Raw genomic sequence first — 21106 nt, 5'->3', positions numbered from 1 at the left:
TGCAATCATGGCCCACGCACACACGACCAGCCTCTTCGGCTTGCCAGCCTCTTCGGCTGTGTTTATACGATCGTGGATTATAAGCTGGAATAGTATTTTTCTCTCACATCAAACCAGCCAAACCAGCTAGCAGTAAATAATCCACGCCTGTTTGTTTTGTCGTAAACAATCGTGGATTATTTACTGCTGGCTGGTTTGATGTGAGAGAAAAATATTGTTCCAGTTTATAATCTATGTATCAAATAATGCAGTTAGCTAGCAGACGTGACAAACACATTGCCGCCCCCCCCCCCCCCCCCCCCCCCCCCCCCCCCCCCCCCCATTTTTGTACATACTGGCAAACATACTGCTGCTGTTGGCTTCATCACGAACCGGCCGGTTCAGATGCACAAGCAAGCACAATAAAACTACCAACACCATTACTGCTAGTTACCATGCATTACCGCTGCGGTTTCGTTTCACCACTGCATGCATGCATGCAATCAATTCGCAAAGGACATGAGAATGCCCCCCATCGCCATCCAAAAGATCCAAAGGCCATTAACACGGTTCTCCGTGGGGGACCGTAACACGGCACGCCACGGATGGGCATGCATGCAAGCTTCATGCGACATCCTTGAATACCAGAAAGATGGCATGAAAGCCAACCCAAACCAAACCGGAGAAAGAGATGCTGGCTGGTAGTCCATGGTAAGCAAGATTGGTCAGAGAGAGGGCAAGCAAGCAAAGGCTTAGCAGTGGAGATTGGAGAACCGAATTCCCATGGCACGCCAACCCCACCACCTCATGCTCGGCAGACGGCAGACTTAGCAGCGTCAGCGGGTTTTTATTTTCTCCCATGCTTTAAGGAAAGAAGAGACCAAAGAGATCTGAACAAAGTGAGCGAGTGAGTGAGTGGGGGGAGCAACGGCTCGGCGACCTTCGTCCAGTGCAGGAAACACAAAGACAGAGAGAAAGAACGGGGGAGGTGCGATGCCGATGGCGATGAGCGGACGGTGCAACAGCACTGGATTGTATATGATATGCCCATTCAAATTGGCAGGCAGGGCAGGGCTGGTGCCAAAGGCCCCTGTCATGCAGTCCTCCTGCTTTCAGTTTCAGAGACCACTCCACTCCACCCAACCCAACGAGCGAGCATTATTGTTGCTGCCATTGGCATGCGAATTCTACAGGGGAAATGTCAATCAAGGATCTGAATCGGATACACATTCGCGCCTGCAAATACAATAATGGGTAAACTGCAGAAATGCATATACTACTCTGCAACTTTATTTTTGTAGTTGGCCCCTGAATATACTCTCTCTCTATATATTATATATAAAATGACTGGACGGTCTACATGAGTAAATGCACAAATACACAAGTAAATGCAGAAATACACCCCCAGCAGTGGTTAAGTCAGATATGAAAGCGCCTTGAAGCATATCTAACTGGGCGGTCTACATGACACTTTCAGAAGCAGTTCAGTACCACAGAGGCTTTCAATTTTTGACGACAGATTCTAGTAAGGAACGAGTAGATAACAGGGCACTGGCACAAGGCTGCCAAGCTGTACAATCAGGCTCATGCTTAGTGCTAATAATGCGCTTTCACAGTTCTCACGAATCATGGCCGTCGCCACGACGTACGCCCACCGGTGCGTGTGTCTTTCTCCACTAAATGCAGTGCTGAAACCGAAGCATATGGGTGCTGTCAGAGCCAGCCATCAGCGGCCCTCCTTTCCTTTGGCCCCAAGCTCACACTTCTCCATGCCATCGCCATGCTCCTTCGTTCTTTAGCCACCTACTCTGCTGTTGCTCACATTGCCATCCTTGTCCCATTCTTTTCCATCCTTTTCCTGCCTTCCATCCATTCATTAGCATCCTCTCTTTCTTTCTTTTTTGCCCCCTAGGCCCTAGCTACTAATCTCTTTCATACCATGCTGCTTCGCTCCTTGGTTGGATAAACACCATTGGCAGGCTCACGTATAGCTAGGTGTTTCAGCCTTTAATTATGGTAACTGATGCCGGGGGAGACTACTGATGAGTGTTTCCTGGAGGAGCAGGAGCACCAATCTCGCCAATCGCCATCACATGCACTGCCTTTATATTATTGCGGCCTTCTGATCTTTCTCATGTGAGCAAGCCCAAGGTCACACCACCGGTCCACCACCACCTCTCTGCTCAGGTCTCAACAGCTCCCCCTGTCTTGCCAACCTAGCTGCTGCTTCCTCTTCTTCCCTCCTCTCTCACCAGTCAGGCAGTCACCACAGGCCACAGTGTGCCTGCCTGACTCCTCTTGGACGTGTGCGATATTCAAGGATTGGGAGTGTGTGCGTGTACGTATGTGCCACTGTGGCTGTGTGCCAAACATCATACATACGCACTGCACTCTGAACCAAAGCTGGGTGGGTTGTCACAGCACAGCTATACCTCCTGCGGGATCCCAGGTCATGATTCCATACCGCCACAGCCCTATAAAACCAAAAATCATTCAGTCGATGCTATGACATTGCAGCAGGCTAGTAATAATAAGTAACCCTAGAATGGTTCCAGCTTTCAAACAAGATGTGTCATGTTCGCTTGACTGATAAGTCATGGCTGGAAGTACTGTTGACTGATTTGTTGTGAGAGAAAAATATTATTCGTTGGCTGAAAAAGTACGGCTTATAAACCAAACGAACACGGCGATGGTTATTAGCCTATATATGATGCACGAAACGTATCCATCCGTCACTTTATTCTTGTTGAAAAAAAAGGATCCTGAGAACTGAAGCAGTTTCTCTCTACTGCTAGTGCTACTATCATTGGAGGCCTGCTCCCGGGTCTATCATCAGAAATGCTTCAGCAGGCAGCAGCCTAATACTCCTACGCAAAGCAAGCAAGCAAAGGTTCAAGATCGGTAGCTGATCTGCAGCGGCATGTGCCATTGGTCCTTTCCCTATGCAGATGCAGCTCCATATCTCAAGGGCAAGTCCTTCCTTCCCCATGATGCGGTACGGTGCATGCATGGACTGCCCACCGCAGCACCAGCACGCAGCTGCAGCAGCAGCTCAACCATTACTTCGTTCTGGTGAAGAGCGCCGGGTCAGATACCTAAATTGCGATGGCCCGATATTACTCCCCCCCCCCCCCCCCCCCCCCCCCCCCCCCCGTGTTGTGTGCTTGCCCATCTAGTCCACAGCACCATTGCACTGTCTTTTGATGCCCGTCCTAATGGGAGCCAGGATCGAGGGAGGCCAGCCGAGCCCAGCACTCACTCACCGACTGAGGGCGTGTTTAGATCAAAAAAAATTTTGGGTTTTGGCTACTGTAGTACTTTCGTTTTTATTTGGCAATTAGTGTCTAATTATGAACTAATTAGGTTCGAAAATTTCGTCTCGCGATTTCTCACCCAACTGTGCAATTAAATTTTTTTTTCGTCTACATTTAGTACTCCATGCATGTGCCACAAGATTTGATGTGATGGGTACTGTACAAAAATTTTTGGGAACTAAACGGGCCCTGATTCCCATCCAAAAACATGAATAGGGACACTAGGCTACTGGAGAGGAAAAGAGAAGGAAAAAAAGAAAGATAGAAAGGGTCACCATTGTAGACAGGAATTGATTTGGACTTGGCGAACCACATGAAGGCAGGACAACCTTCTCCACCCCCACTTGATGGCAATCACATGAAATGGGCAAGCCTATTATTGTTTACTGCATTTTCAGATCCTCTTTCACCAGGTGTACAACATATCTTACTGCTCATCTGGTTTTCAATAAGGTGGCAATCTAACTATATTTGAAAGGCTAGAAGCATCTAGCATCTTACCACGCACGTCAGGCTATAAATATACTAAAGCATATCTTCACTACAGCAGTGCTTATTTTACCTTTAATATGCTAAAGAAATAAAACATTTTTTCCTCAAACAATGTTGATAAATAAACAGTAAGTTGAGCATCCTATTCAGATTTCCTCCCCATGAAAAAGGGTTATGTGGGCTACCCATCAGGGTTGTCCACTCATGCTGGTTCACGAAAGGGCTCCAGATGGTGCCAGCAAGACAAACGTTTTAAAACCCAACATCTCATGCTGAATAGGCCAAGATGCATGAAATCTAATCCAATCAGCATACTGCCATGAGGAGAGGAGCACATCATTTCCTTCAGCATAATCTAGATACCTGAGACTAAACCTAACCCATTAGTGTGATGCAGGCACACCGCACATGGCTTAACAGGTTCTTCCAAAGTAACCATGTCTCATGCATGCCAGAAACAGTGGAGTTGAAGGCTGGAAGTTTTGAACGAACAAGTATGTCTACAGGATTCTTTGCTTGATCATAAGGTACAAAGGACTTCACTAGAGTTCACAGGTAAGCATCGCAAAAAGTTGTATGCCACGATGTCATCAATGAATGTAACGTTGTATATATAGTGTTAAGATTAAAATTATTTGATCACAAGTATGCTATGTAGTAGAAAAGACACATGAGTGCATGACACAGGTCCACCAATGCACATGTATGCTTAGAGTACAATTTCGGAATCAATGATAAAATTGTTCTTTGAAAAGTTGGTCCCAAACTGCTTAAAGCATCACTTAATTTGTGAATTTAACTTCTGTTATTCCTAATTTTCCTTGAACTCTCCCCATATTATTTATAAGTTTGTTTCTTTACACATGAAAAGGTTCAGAGTTGTGTTAATTAAGTTCATCCATCAACTGGAAACTTCACCATGGCAGCATATAATAAGGTGAGTCTGATAATTGCTCTATGACTCTGTTTATCTTAGGGCACAAGCAGGCTGCATCAAGTCACCATCTGATCCATCAGCATTGCTAGATGACAACCAATCCAAGAAAGATAAAGAGATGAAGAACACCGAATCGCGTTAAGAAAAAATGGAAGAAGAGCAGAAGGCTCGCGGCGGTGGTATAAAGCAGGAAATATAAGGCAGATGAGGAAAGCCGCAAGCAAAGTCCATTGGTTTCAGGGGCTTACACAAAACCAGCCAGAAAACAAGATTGACATCATCTTCTCCCTTATAGTGAGCCACCCTACAAATGTCCTCTAGGATCTAAAAAACCAATGGATAACAGCCAACTGCTTAAAGATTGGCACCAAATGGAAGTGGAATTCAGTTCTTTGATGAGTGATGACTCCACCAAAGAGAAGAAGCTGAATGAAAAAGGAAAATTACCAAAAGGAAGCACCGAAGGGAGAAACATTTGGCAGGTAAAAAGAAGGGAGGGAATTGCTACGGAGGCAGACATGGTGGGTTCGTTACATGCTTATGTTGGGTGAGTAGAAAGATGCTAAAAGCAAAGTGGACAGTGATGGAAGGTCCTCGGTACCGGCTGACAGATAGCAACTGAGGCTGATCTTTTTTAAAGACAGTAAGTTCAGCTGTGACCATTTTCCAAACCACTTCCCATAACCTCCATTAGAAACTTATTAAGGTTGGATACTTCAAGTGCAGAACCTTACGATCTAGGAGTATTCTCTAAGACGATAGCACACATCAAAATGCAAAGACTGAGAAGTGCAAAGTAAGTCACACCTGACACTCCACTAGTCAATAACAAGACAATGAACTAATGGCCAAGTTTGGACAAGTTAACCCTAGAGACAACACGACAGACATGACACTCTTAAGTCCTCCTATACTTTCTCATGTCTGTAGACGATCTGAATTATATTTTAGTATATCCTGAGCGAATGCGGGTTAGTGTTTTTGGCGTTTATGCTAATCATGTTCACACTCATGAAGAAGGTAACTAACTTTGGACATAGCTTCTGAAATTGATGAAAGCACAGCATAAACAACGGTTTGGCAGATTGTTTTCACCCTGGTCCCATCTAATCTACCACATTAGCATATGTAACACTGAACTTTTCATCCCCCCCCCCCCCCCCCCCCCCCCCCCCCCCGGTGTTGCAGTATGTCACAACGTCCATGAACTGAAATTTACTTCAGAATTAGTAGCCATGGGTTTCTAATAACACATCCACATCATTTTTTAGATTAAGATATTCGACATAAATTTTTCCTGATCAATGACCTAATACAAGTAGTAGCAATCTACATTACCCAGTGGCGACCACACAATTGAAAGAGATAAATGCTTCAGTGCAGAATCCTTGCAGATATGCATGACGTCCCAAAAAAAAACATCACCATTACCAGCTGGCACTTGTTCCGACATGTCAAATTGGCTGGCCACAACCAGTAAATCTGTCTCAATCTTAAAGTTTGGCAAAGGGGAGGGATGGCTCGATGGAGGCGTACCATGGCCAAACAAATTTGTCAAGAGAATGAGTACAGGGGTGGACTACCAACCAACCAACAGCAACAACAACACAGCCTTTAAGTCCCAAACAAGTTGGGGTAGGCTAGAGTTGAAACTCAGCAGAAGCAATCAAGGTTCAGGCACGTGGATAGTTGTCTTCCAAGCACTCCTAAATAAGGCTAAGTCTTTGGGTATATTCCATCATTTCAAGTCTCCTTTTATTGCCTCTACCCAAGTCAACTTCGGTCTTCCTCTGCCTCTCTTCACGTTACTATCCTGGTTTAGGATTCCACTATGCACCGGTGCCTCTGGAGGTCTCCGTTGGACATGTCCAAACCATCTCAACCGGTGTTGGACAAGCTTTTCATCAATTGGTCCTACCCCTAATCTATCACGTATATCATCATTCCGAACTTGATCCCTTCTTGTATGACCGTAAATCCAACGCAACATACACATTTCTGCGACACTTATCTATTGAACATGTTGTCTTTTCGTAGGCCAACATTTTGCACCATACAACATAGCAGGTCTAATCGCCGTCCTATAAAACTTGCCTTTTAGCTTCTATGGTACCCTTTTGTCATATAGGACACCATATGCTTGCCGCCACTTCATCCACCTTGCTTTGATTCCATGGCTAACATCTTCATCAATATCCCCGTCTCTCTGTAGCATTGATCCTAAATATCGAAAGGTATCCTTCCTAGGTACTACTTGACATTCCAAACTAATATCTTCCTCCTCCCGAGTAGTAATGCCGAAGTCATATCTCATATACTCAGTTTAAGTTCTACTGAGTCTAAAGCCTTTGGACTCTAAAGTCTCCTGCCATAACTCTAGTTTCTGATTCACTCATGTCCGGCTTTCATCAACTAGCACTACATCGTTCGCGAAAAGCATACACCAAGGGATGTCCCCTTGTATGTTCCTTATGACCTCATCCATCACTAAGGCAAACAAATAAGGGCTCAAAGCTGACCCCTGATGTAGTCATATTCTAATCGGGAAGTCATCCGTGTCTCGATCACTTGTTCGAACTCTAGTCACAACATTGTTGTACATGTCCTTAATGAGCCCAACGTACTTCGTTGGAACTTTATGTTTGTCCAAAGCCCACCACATAACATCTCTTGGTATTTTATCATAAGCCTTCTCCAAGTCAATAAAAATCATGTGTAGGTCCTTCTTTTTCTCCCTATACCGCTCCATAACTTGTCTTATTAAGAAAATGGCTTCCATCGCTTGACCTTCCACGTTATTGCTCTCAAGCGATGCTCAATAACTCTCTCACATAGCTTCATAGTATGGCTCATCAACTTAATTCCCCGGTAATTAGTACAACTTTGAATATCCCCTTTATTCTTGTAGATCGGTACCAATATACTTCTCCTCCACTCATTAGGCATCTTGTTCAATCGAAAAATATGGTTGAACAGCTTGGTTAGCCATACTATAACTATGTCCTCAAGGCATCTCCACACCTCGATTGGGATACCATCCGGTCCCATCGCCTTACCTCCTTTCATCCTTTTCAATGCCTCTCTCACCTCAGATTCTTGGATTCTCCGCATAAAGTGTCTATTGGTGTCATCAAAAGAGTCATCCAACTGAAGGTTATGTCCGTATTCTCACCATTGAACAATTTACCAAAATACTCTTGCCATCGATGTCGGATCTCATCCTCTTTCACCAAGAGATGCTCCCTTTCATCCTTAATGCATTTAACTTGGTTGAAGTCCCTTGTCTTTCTCTCACAAATCCTAGCCATCCTATAAATATCCTTCTCTCCTTCCTTCGTACTCAAACGTTGGTAAAGATCCTCGTACGTTCTATCATTTGCCACACTTACAGCTCGCTTTGAAGTCTTCTTTGTCACCTTGTACTTTTCTATGTTGTCCACACTCCTATCATGGTACAAGCGTCTATAGCACTCTTTCTTCTCCTTAATAGCCCTTTGGACTTCCTCGTTCCACCACCAAGTATCTTTAGCCTCGCCTCCACTTCCTTTGGTTACTCCACACACCTCTGAGGCCACCTTCCAAATGTTGGTTGCTATCTTCTCCCACATGTTGTTTATGTCCTCTTCTTTCTTCCAAGAGTCCTCTTTGATAACCATTTCCTTGAATACCTCTGACGTCTCCCCTTTCAGTTTTCACCACTTTGTTCTTTTAATCTTAGCATGTTTATCCCTACGGGCACGCACCTAAAAACGAAAGTCTGTCACCAAAAGCTTATGTTGAGAAACAACACACTCCCCTAGTATCACCTTGCAACCCAAGAATGCTCGTTTGTCCTTTCTTCTTATGAGGACAAAGTCAATCTGGCTAGAGTGTTGTCCGCTACTGAAGGTCACTAGATGAGATTCTCTCTTTCTAAAGAAAGTGTTGGCTATCATCAAGTCAAAAGCTACCGCGAAGTCCAGAACTTCCTCCCCCTCCTAATTCCTACCACCATATCCAAAACCTCCATGAACTGCCTCAAAACCTACGCTTGTAGTACCTACATACCCATTAAGATCTCCTCCTATAAAAAGCTTCTCACTACTAGGTACAGCTCTAATCAGGCCATCTAAGTCTTTCTAGAACTGTCTCTTAGCACTCTCGTCGAGGCCTACTTAGGGGGCATACGCACTAATTACGTTCAAGACCATATTACCAATGGCAAGCTTGACTAAGATAATCCTATCTCCTTGCCTTCTCACTCCCACCACACTATTCGAGGCTCTTATCAATCAAAACTCCTACTCCATTTCTATTCGCAATTGTCCCTATGTACCAAAGCTTGAAACCTATATTGTCCACCTCCTTCGCCTTCTGACCCTTCCATTTAGTCTCTTGAATGCATAATATATTTACACGCCTCCTAGTCGTGGTATCAACTAATTCTCTTAACTTACCTATAAGCGACCCTACATTCCAACTATCTAAACGGATCCTAGTTGATTCGACTAGCTTCCTTACCCTTCACACCCGTCGACTCAAATGTGAAGACCCTTGCTCATTTTTCACTACACCCGGGCGCTGATATAGCGCGCCACTAAAGATGCGACGACCCAATCCTTGCTCGGTTGACACCGTGCCCAGATCGCGACACGGCACGTCACGGGGGTGACGACCCGGCCCTTGCTCATTTAACACCATACCCAAGTTTCGATATGGTGCGTCGCTAAGAGGGTTATGCCCCAACGGTTTTCTTTCGGGTTTCATCTCTATTAGAATGGCTAGATTTAACGTTGGCTCGCCACGCCTATCACAACCCTCCTCCTTTACCAGGACTTGGGACCTGCTATGTTGAGACAACATAGGCGGAGTTTGGACTACCAACCAACCGTTAGATGAAAACACAATGAGCAGAATATTTTGACCAGTAATGTAAATTGTCTAGGAAGATAAACATATTAGAAAAAATTCATACAAAATAGGTTGAGTGTCCATTTGTAACGTAGGAATTTTCTAGGAATAGTATAGGACTTTTACAGGAATCAGTTTAGTTTTCACAGGGAAAAATCTAGGATTCCGAAAAAAATCATGCGTTCCAAATAGTCCTTGACCCTTAATTTCTCTTAGAATATGATATCAATATCATCTCAGACTCTCAGTAGTCACTTAGAATACAAATCTCTTGATTCAAGTTTTATACCCTAAACTTCCATATAATTTGACTAATTATTAGTCAAAATTTTGACTTTTCCCTAATCAAAATAAAAAGCTACGTTTGCAAAATAAAAAAAAATTCAAGGTGTGGCCAAACAAACACTACACTAAGGCTGTCTCCAACAGGAGACCTATTGCAGAATCCAAACCCAAAATGAGTCTCCAACACAATACCTATAGCCTACAACATAGTACCTATATGGAAGACCCATTTTGGGTGCCAGGAGAGGCATAACCCAAATCTGAGTATCCTCTCTCCTAGAGACCCATTTGTAGAAAGGGTTGTCTTTTGGTTCTTATTGTTGGAGAAGATCAAAAATAGGTATTGAACCATTTACCTGTAGCGCTACCCAAAGGATGAATGGGTCTTGTATTTTGGGTCGCGGTTGTTGAAGACAGTCTAAGTACAAGACACAATGAATGATCCAATTAGAATGAATCGGAATTACCGAGCCACAAATTAAGGATAAAGTGTCATATTAATAACCATAGTAACCTAATGGCAATCAAAATGGTACTACTAAGTATAAAAAAAATCAAATTCCAATTGCAAACTGTGTGTCAAGTTTTAGCCAAGCTTTGTATTACATAATATTTATGCATACAAGATTAAAATTAAGAGATGCCATAGACTTCTCTGGGATAAGATTAATATAGGAGTATCGTCTATAAGAGTGTGCTTGGCTTCTTAGCTAGGCATTGTATTGCCTTGCCCAGCCAAGATAGGAAGCATGTTACCCATTTAGATGCCGAGCAAGATTTTCTCGAAACCTGTGTGCGCCAGATTTAGGCATTACTGGCTTTACTAGCACGAACAACCCAAATCAAATCGATCTCAATGGTAAGGCAAACTTGCCCACGCAAGCGCAGCTATCAATCATGTCCTTACATTCTCTCATGTATATACACTACATCTGTCTGAAAAAGAATGCCATTATAGTTTTGTCATAAGTCAAACCATCGTAAGTTTGATCAGATTTATAAAAAAAATATCAATATTGATGACACCAAATATATTTAGTGCGAAAATATATTCCATGATGATTTTTCTGAGTATGCTGGGAGATCGGCTATGAGGACTGAACTTTGAGCGGTGGTGCAGAACTGAATGATGTATACTGTCTTTGGTCTTGGTCAGGCTAAGACTGGGGTTTAGTCCCTATAAATCTAAAATATATATATACATTCCATCCATGCCTATTATTCTAAAAAAATACATTCCATCCATGATGAATCAAACTATGCTTTTTTCGGCATCATAAACATTGGTGATTCTTGTATATATAATAAAGCTGTCAATCAATCTTATAAGATTGGTTTGACATAGGACAAAAGTCACAAAACTAACAGAGGTTCCTGCAAGTTTACATTTAAAAATACGGATCTGTCTATTTGGAACTTGGGTGATTTGACCCATTTTAACATTCAAGCAATTTGAGAGGACAAATCACATAAATGAGACAAAATACAATATTTGTGTAATTCAAGCCTAATGCTCACACTAGTAATCATACAGCAGAAAACACACAAATAACCAAATAAAAAAATTTCGAGTGAAACAAACCTGAATTTCACTCGAATTACCAACAATGTTATCCTAAACGCTAAACGGTAAACAGTCGGTCACCTACCGTTTAGCCTATTATTCGGGCAAAACGGGTGTTTAAACGGGAAAAACGGCCATTTAAACGGTCAAAACAACCGATTAAACGGAAACGGTGTACCACCGTGTAGCGTTTAAACGGTGTGTAAACGGGCTAAACGGCCGTTTAGGCGAACAGTGATTACCAAAGACCACCAAATACCTTCACACACCGCCACTACAAAAATTGAAACAAAAAATAAAGAACAAAAACAAAAACATAAAAAAAACTATGAATTGCAAAATCACATAAAATTCTGAGGGAACTGCCCCAAACAAACATACTAAACAACAAAAAAGAAATACAAAAAATCAAAAAAATCAAAAACCAAAAATTTTCTATGAAATGCAAAATAACAAAGATTCTGAGGGAACTGCCTCATACATACCAAACAACAAATTTTTAATATGGAAAGCTAAACCAAAAAAATTATGAGGTCATTATATTAATCAAACAAACTTCAAAGAATGATAATACAAAAAAAGTAAAAATCATAGAAATAAGTAATGAATTTTTTGTACTTAGTACTACTTACATAAATAATACCTATAAATTACACCTGATCAACACCTGTAGGTGAAGTTGAACTCTACTGTAACTAGGATAATTGTGTAGTTAACAATCATGGTAAATGAAAAGAAAGCAAAGATCCAATCAAATCTTAGAGCAGTAAGCCACACCCTTGTCAAGCAAGTAATCATAATACACCTGTTACAAGGAACACAGGAAAGATTTATAGTGGACCCAAGACTTGTAAGAGCCCCAGAATTACAGGGCTAGCCTGGATGTAGTCTTCTTTGCTTATTGCTATATGAAGTTTGACATATACCAGAAGTACTGCCAAATGGCAAGCAACTGATCAAGGATTACATTTCACTTTTTCTATACACGATGCATTAAACAAAATATAGATAAAAAAATGGCAGCGTGATCACACAATGTGGTAGGACTTATATTATTTAAGCTCCAAATTTCAGAACACCCAACACTACATGGCATATACGGTAGAAACAACTTCCACTGATCTGACACACACATTAAAGATTTGAATATTGACAAACAACATAAAAGCAATGACTGAAAAGAGAGTCTTATGAACAATACAGAAATTCAGATAAAAAGTAAGGTTACATTGCCTTAAGTACCAACAAATATAGGAAAGCAACAACAAACGTAGGAAACCAACATTTCAGAACCTGCAAAGCCTCAGACCTAATGTATAGGAAAAACTATGTCAGCAAAGAAGAGTGGGATAATTAAGATGATGAAGGAGTAGAGCAGTACCTCAGATTTGTAAGTGAGAGCCTCCATACATAATGAGGGAGAAGGACATTTGGAGCTAACATATCAGACCTAATGAACAAAAATTGAGATCAAACCATGAAAAATGATATAAATATAACAAATGAACAAATAATGAGAGCATGAGAAATTGAGGTCAAAACAAATAAGGAAAAAACAAAAAGTGGAAATTTTCTATAGTTTCCAAAATAAAAAAAGATTCTGGGGCCATTTCCTCAATCAAACAAAACAAAATAAACAAAGTCCATTCAAACCATTAACAAAAAATGAGCCTAATAAAATTATTAACTTAGTATTATATACATAAGTAATACCTAGCAAATAGACCTGATTAAAAATTAAAAATATAGTTGAACAATAGTACTAGTTACATAAAAAATACGAAGGAATTACATCTGATTGACCACTGTAAGTGCAATTGAACTCTAGTGTAAGTACAAAATTAATCCATAGTAACATGATAGTAAATTAATTAAGTGCATTTACCAAGTGGGGGCATTCTTTCTTACTATATACAAATTTTTCTACTACATTTAACAAGAAGAAAGCAAGATAAAAACACCATAAAGCAAGATCAAAACACCATACAGATCAAGCTAAAAATAAACTACAATACTACAGCATGCTGAACAACAACACCTGAGTTGTAACAAGCATCGAATCAAACTGAAACTGCTAGCTGGTATGTATGCATACAGTTAATTAAATAAAAAAATGACGTACCCAGTGCAAAGAGCTCCCGCTCTGTGCGGGGTCTAGGGAAGGGTGTTAGTGGCAAGCCTTACCCTCACCTGGGTAATGCAAGAAGACCGCAACTCGAACCCGGGACCTTCCGGTCACAGGCGGTAAGACTCTACCGATTGCACCTGGCCTGCCCTTCATATAGTTAATTAAATAAATCAGGTAAAAATGAGATAGAAGATGGAAGTTTGGGTCGATGGATGTGCAGTGCAGGGATGGCAATGGCAAGAAGCTAGCTTACTGTGGATGTTCAGCGGCGTGCAGCGCTAGAACTAGAAGGCCGGGGAGGAGTAGGTGCCGGCATCACTCCCTTCCTCGCCGTCGTCGTCATCAAAGGGGAAATCCAAAACCGACACGAGGCTCAGCTATTGCTTGTCCTCCACCATCATGCTGTCCCCAATCTTCTGCCCCACCGCGGAGTCGCCGTCCGCTACCGCATGCACCTGCCATCATCCACGCCATTAGCAACCATCAACACTACTGCATATGAGTCTTTGTGCACATGCAGTAAGTACATGTCTACTGCTACGAATAGAACAAGTCTAGAACACAAGCCTGTTAGTTGCAGCAGAAGATGCAGATCAAGAGTATGCAGAAAGTTTAATTCATAGTTCATATAATAGTAAATTTGCCAAAACAAAACAAGATCAAAAAACACAAACAGATAATAAAAAAATGTCGTGTAGGCAATGTAGTGTACCTGGTGGCACTGAAAGGGAAAGTGCACCCAGAGAAACCTGCAACACAACAAACACATACCAATGTTTTAGAATAATAACAAGAGTTGCTGCCATTGTCACATTGCCGCTACAACAAGGCAAAACTCATGAACGAACCCTAACAACAAAAATTACGAGGATTCAAAGGAAACAAAAGGAGCGAACCTTGCAGCCTGATGAAATTGCCTCTCACAAGTCTAAAGTGACACGGCAAAGAAGACGATGCGCAAATGAAACAGTCGCAGAAAACACAGGCGACTCCCAACTTTAACAGTAGAACTAAGAGTGAGCCCTGCATCCCCCATATATTGAGACAAAGAAATACAATAACAAAATAAACATAATACAAATAAATTATTACAAATACAAAAAAACAAAAAAAACAAAAAAATTCTATGGAGCCACCTCCATATCAGGAACACCATCATGAACCACCTCCATATTGTGCTCTCTGCTACACTAGAAAACAACTCTACAACCACATCCTCCACCACATCTAACTCTAACTCAACATACCAAATATACAAATGAATAAAATTTGAGATCAAAACATCAATAATGATACATAACATAGCAAATGAACAGAAAATCAGGGCATGAGAATTGAAATAAAATAGATCAATTGTATCCGTGAGTCTTGCTACAAACATGTTGTGTGGCAAAAATAACTAATGGATAAACAATCTAAATTTAATAGAAAAGAACTTTAAGAAACAAAAAGAAAATAATAAAAACCAGCACAAAATAAACAAAATACAAAAACCAGAATTTTCTATGGAAAGCAAAACCAAAGAGATTCTGAGGGCATTGCCTCAAACAAACAAATCAAAATAAACATAGTCCATCCAAACTATGAGTCAAACATATGCCTAATAAACTTTTTCACTTAGTATTAGATACATCAATAATAACTAACAATTACACCTAATTAACCACTGTAAGTTTAGTTGAACTCTAGTGTAAATAAAAAATTAATTCATAGTAACATGATAGTAAATTAATTAAGTGCATTATCAGATGGGGCCATACCTTCTTACTAGATGCAGATATGTGCTAGTAGATTTGCCAAGAAGAAAGCAAGATCAAAAACAACACACAGATAATCAAAAAATCAAAACTGGAAATCAAATAAATTTCTATAGAAATCAAATTCAAATAAACAGATACAATGAAAAATTAAAAGATAAAGGAATTAGAATACAAATTACAGTACTACATATGATGAATTACACAAAAAATAGTCATGTAAAGCTACTATAAATGATATGTAAATAAAAAAAGTACTAATCCAGGAACAGCTTCTAATAACACATAGTAAGTAAAATCAAGCAACCAAGTATGAGCATGGAAACATATTCATAATAAGACAAAGGAAAAACTAAAGGGCATGTATCTAATCATGTAGGGAACAACAAGGCGAGAAAGCAACAGATAACGCATATATACAACAGGCAAGATAGCAAGCACCAGATGAAACAACTCTTGAGGAATTAACCAGATTTTTGTAAAAAAATATAAGGAAGCATAACGACACGGGATGAAACGATAAACTATGAGGCATCAGCAAGCTGCCAAAGTTATAAAATTGGAGAAGCAGGAAGCAGCAAGCACAAGCATGGACCAGAACATGGTAGAAAAAATGGCAAGAGCAACATGAGCTTTCAGCTGGGAATCAGCAGTTAACAACCAAAAAGGGCAATGAATGATTAGAAAACAGAATATGCTATGTGTGGGGTGGCATAACAAAGACGGTCACAAGCAATACTAAAATCACTACAGTGATCTATAACTACAATTACAACACCCAAGATTATGTAAATAAAATAAAATAGATATGTAAGGACAGACATCACAAACGCATTCCTATGCACATGGATGAGTATACAATAAGAATGATCTCAGCACATTAAAATCACTAGAAAAGGCATATGCATCAGTAAATAAAAATAATCAGTCGACATATTCACTCCAACTACTACTATCAGAAAAGCAATATTCTCTATTAAAAACACATATCATTGCTACCGAATTAGGCAAAAGAACTCAACTGGATGCCCTCAAATAACTACTATACACACTAGCCCACCCAAGCATAAAGGATGATCTATGAATTGGTACGTATTGGAGGGAAGCATATACATACGACAAATAATCAAAGTGATGAAATTCAAAATTAATTTATGGATGCAAAATAACAAAATTACTTGCCTTTAATAAACCAATCATATCAAAAAGAAAAAAAATACAAAAACTATATTCTTTCTATGAATTGCAAATACAAATAAATTTGAGGACCTTGAATCAAACAAACAAATCAAAGTAAGAAAACTACAAGTCATAAAATAAAATTTAGATTAATGAACTTATTAAATTACAGTGAACTAAGACTGCATTTACACCAAATAATATAATGTAACTTGAATAAAAATATATCTATAATTAATGACATAGATCAAAGTTTTTGAACTAAAAATATAATAAAATGCATGGCTAAGAAAATTAATAAAATAACAAGGGCCAACCAAATTGGTGTTAGGAGTAGGCAAAGTGGGATTACAAACACATTTCTATGCAAATAGAATAACTGCAGGGGAGAACATGTGCACAACTCAACCTAATTCAGTAGCATATCATGTGCTAAGAACACATTTATATTATTCAGTAGGTCAAAATATCAAATTGACTTGTATAACAGTTGCCAGAAAGAAGATTCTGTACAAATGCACATGATGCAAAAATAAAATAAACACACAAAAAACATTATGGTTGCCCCCATCTTATTGGCTTCCTAGTTGTCAGAACAAAAATACAAATTATCAAATAATAAGGTGCAACAAATCTATAAATAATGTGTAATGACTTATGACTTGAATATAACAGCAAGAAGCTAGTCTATAATCTACAATAAATTAGGTTAGACATCAAAAGCAAAATGAATAATAAAATAAATGCAGTGATTTGAAGTGGAATCAAACACTGTCAGACCAAGAACTATGCTTCTATAAGTGTACATCTTGTACAATTAGTAATCTGAACTCTAAAAATAGATAGCATCATTCAGTGCTATCTCTAATATGCACTGAAATAGGGAATTGAATGAACACTAGAATGGTAGGGAGATGTAAATGGCATGTTTTCCAAAAACATAATGACAAGTGGGACCCACTTGGGATGGGTAGAGTCAGAAAAAGGTGCGGTAGAAAAGATGGATGTCCACGATACGGGCAAACTGCAGATCCAACAGACAACAAATCGTGAGGAAGGGACCAAAATCACACGGGCAATAACTTAAGGAATCAAGTCATTTTATAGAGAAAAGCGTTTTTGCATAGCAGGGACCATGTAAGTATCCGTGAAGGGCAGACGCGGCAGAGACGCACGTCGGCAGCCGGCAACGGCAATTCGCCCACGAAGCGGAGATGGTTCGCTTCAACGTCGAACACGTGACGGGAGAAGGCGGCTCGGTGATCAGCGTCGTAGTGCCTGACAGCCTGAGATTCCTCCGGGCTAGTGCCTGGTGGTCAATTCAGGCAGGAGCACGGCGGCTCGACGCGGTGTAGAACGCCGCCGTTCACCGATGCACTCGACAGGGAAACTCTAGAGGACGTGGGGGATTTAGTGCTCATGGAGTCATGGGCTGGGAAACAGCGACATGGCCAGTGAGGGATGGGCCGAAGTTTGGGCTCCTGAGGGAAAAAGAAGGCCACCATGGCACGAACCCATAGGCCACAACTCTGGAGTCTCGAGACGTGGCGAACTACAGTGCACTGTGCTCGTCTATGGCGACGATTGACGAGGATAACGAAGAACGTCAGTGGCCCGCTTAGGACTGAAGTAGCTGGCAGCTGCCAGGCTGAGACTTGACCAAAGAACTTTCCCTGTCCATTCTATGAGTATATAAGATTCTCGAGTCTGCTCCTGTGTTGCTGCCACAATTCCAATCATCTTCCTGTTTCCATCTCCTTCCACTGCTGAGCTGATCCGGCATGGGGTTGGCGATGGGGAAGCTTCTTGGGTGGAAGCAGGGGGGCGTAGATCGTGCTGCTAGGCCTCGGCGGCGCTGGCAAGACGGCCATCCTGCACAAGCTCAAGCTCGGCCACGACGTACGTCACCACCGGACCAACGATAGGTAAACACGGATGATAATTGCTTCAACAAAAATATGCTATTTGTAGGGTTCAATGCCGAGACGCTTGAATACAACGACATCCACTTCAGGGTTTGGGACGTGGGTGGTCAAGGCGAGGTACCTTCGTGCATCGGCACTATTCTTGCATTCCGTATGTATGTGCATTATCACCACTGTGGAACTCTGATTACTTGTTATTTTGGTTTGCAGCTCCTCCGCCTCTTGCTAAGGCACTATCTCCAGGGCGTCGTATTCGTCGTCGACAGCAGCGACTGGGAGTGGATTCATCAAGCCAAAGATCTGTTGAACATGATTCTGAACGAGGTAGGTAGGTAGCCAGATACTGCTGCTGCATAACACCAGGTTTCACTAGCCAACTCGGTAGCTAGGCCTAGGGGACTCATGGTTCGGTTCTGAATCCGAACTGAACTAATGTCAGGACGAGTTCAGGGTTAGGGATCCCACGCTGCTTGTGTTTGCAACCAAGCAGGACCGTCCGAATGCCATGAGCGCAGCAGAGATAGCAGGCAAGTTGGGGCTTCAGTCACTACTTTTGCAACCGTAGATGGTATGTGCCTACTACACATGAGGTTCCTATCTTTCGACGACTCAACTCTAGAAATTGGTCATCGAAATTTCTTCAGGAGAAGGCCTCCACAAGGGGATGGATTGGCTCTGCACCAACATACAATAGGACCAAGGCACCAAAGCTTCGCCTCGTATGCTTAATACAATCTCCTCAACTAAAAAAACAAAAGTGTGGATACCGTTTTGGTATGACAATTGCCTTGGTTCGTCCGTCTGCCACCCCATGCGATCGATCCCACCTCCCATGCTGTCCAACAGGCGAGCGAGAAAAGAAAAGGCGCGATAGAAAAAGAAATTGTCATCCCTGCGATCTCCGCCTACTTTGAAGGAAACAAATCGATCAACTGAGGCCACATGCATGAAAGGAAACAATAATCATGCATGGAAGAAACAATAATCATGCATGGAAGGAAACATCACTGGTGCCAAATAAAAGATATGCAGGTTATACATGGTAAGACTGGTGAACCTTCTGCAATTTCCTAAACGAATATTCCCACCATTAGTATATAGGTTCATTCCCCGACGTTTCTTCGTGCTCCCATTAGCATATAATATGAAAGTATTGTTGTGTTCATCACCACTTCTAGTTGACTACTCCTATTAGCATATACTTCCTCTACCCCAAAATATAAGTTGTTATGGGATACGTGCAGGTCAAACTTTCTCAACTTTGACTAGGTTTGTAAAAAATACGTGCAACATTTATATCTTCAAATAAGTTTATTATGAAAATATATTCAATGTTCTATGTAATGATACTAATTATGTATTATAAATATTAATATTCTTTTATATATAATTGGTCAAAGTTAAAAAAAATTAACTTCTCGGGAAGAGAGAATGAATTCTATTTTGGGACAGAGGGAGTATATGAAAGCAGTGTTGAAAATATTTTAACAATCAAGTTTATCTCTGTCTGATTGGTAAGCTTAGATATTATAGACTCCGTTCTCTGGTCTAAATCTTGGCTGAAACTGGCTGAAAAATATTGTTCTGGCTGAATTGTTGTGAGAGAGAAATACTGTTCCGACTGAAAAAAAAACAAGCCAAACAAGCCAAATATAGGGTAAGCCAAATGGGGCCATAATGGCATCAAAAAATTCGACTCTCATGGACACCCTCATGGATCAGTGCAAAACATCACAATCCTACAGCATACACAAATGGCAACCTTAAAGTTATGATATTTTCAAAGGGTGGACAATAAAGATCATCTTAGACGTTCTGGCATTAGAGTTATACATGCAGACACATAGGCATGGTGGTGCAAGTGTGCAGCCAGCAGAAGTCGAGAGTCAGGGGTGTTTGGATCCTAGGACTAAACTTTAGTCCCTGTCACATTGAATTTTTAGATATCAATTAGGAGGACTAAACATGAGCTAATTATAAAACTAATTACATAAGTTGTGGCTAATTCGCTTGCCAGCGCCGTGTATAGGATGGTATGGAGATGTGGTGGAACTTATTCGTGGATTTGTTGGCACACGAAAGAAATGAATATCGGAAATCTCTTCTTGTCGGTATAAAAACGATCTTAGCCGCATCATGGAAAGATCTACACAGTAGAGTTTGTGAGCCACGACGTCACGCTCTCTGTGACTATGTAAATTTCACGAACCTAGCTTTTTGGATTAAATGTCACTTTAACGTCGGTCATATACTTTTACAGTATTGTTATCTTATCATGCGATCCGTGTGTTTTTAATACAAAGGTTTAGTTGTCCCGTAGTAACGCACGGGCACGAACCTATTTGCATATATACTCGAAATGTGTGTACATGATTATATGGAGATACAGCGGAACTTATTCATGGATTTATTGGCGCATGAAAGAAATTGATATCGTAGAATTCTTTTTGCCGATATAAAATATTATCTTAGCCGTATCACGAAAAAGTCTATACAGTAGAGTTTATGAGCCTACGACGTCGCACTCTCCGTGACTGTGTTAATTTCACGAACTTTGCTTTTTGAATTAAATGTCACTTTGACATCGGTATTTAATTTAACAGTATTGTTATCTTATCGTGCGATCCGTGTATTTTTAGTACAAAAAATTTAGTTG

The 21106-nt window shown here is 40.8% G+C and overlaps 1 long non-coding RNA gene and 1 pseudogene across 3 annotated transcripts; one reads left to right on the top strand and one right to left on the bottom strand.

Moving 5' to 3' along the window:
- Positions 1–1388: 1388 nt before the first annotated feature.
- Positions 1389–17254, bottom strand: LOC136473714 (uncharacterized). Of its 3 annotated transcripts, none has more exons than XR_010762717.1 (6): positions 14486–17254; positions 14302–14338; positions 13843–14044; positions 13584–13736; positions 12843–12911; positions 1389–2453 (listed from the first exon to the last, which is right to left on the bottom strand). It is a non-coding gene; the product is annotated as an uncharacterized lncRNA (long non-coding RNA). The 3 variants fall into 3 exon arrangements; XR_010762716.1 differs by lacking the exon at positions 1389–2453 and adding an exon at positions 12016–12266; XR_010762715.1 differs by lacking the exon at positions 1389–2453 and adding an exon at positions 12617–12770 and having other exon boundaries at positions 14486–17253.
- Positions 17255–18306: 1052 nt separating this feature from the next.
- On the top strand, positions 18307–19144 carry LOC136473713 (ADP-ribosylation factor 1-like; annotated as a pseudogene).
- The last annotated feature ends 1962 nt before the right edge of the window (positions 19145–21106 follow it).

Source organism: Miscanthus floridulus, chromosome 8 (genome assembly GCF_019320115.1).
Source record: "Miscanthus floridulus cultivar M001 chromosome 8, ASM1932011v1, whole genome shotgun sequence".
In the NCBI taxonomy this organism is placed as follows: domain Eukaryota; kingdom Viridiplantae; phylum Streptophyta; class Magnoliopsida; order Poales; family Poaceae; genus Miscanthus; species Miscanthus floridulus.
This window is presented reverse-complemented; position numbering and strand designations above follow the sequence as displayed.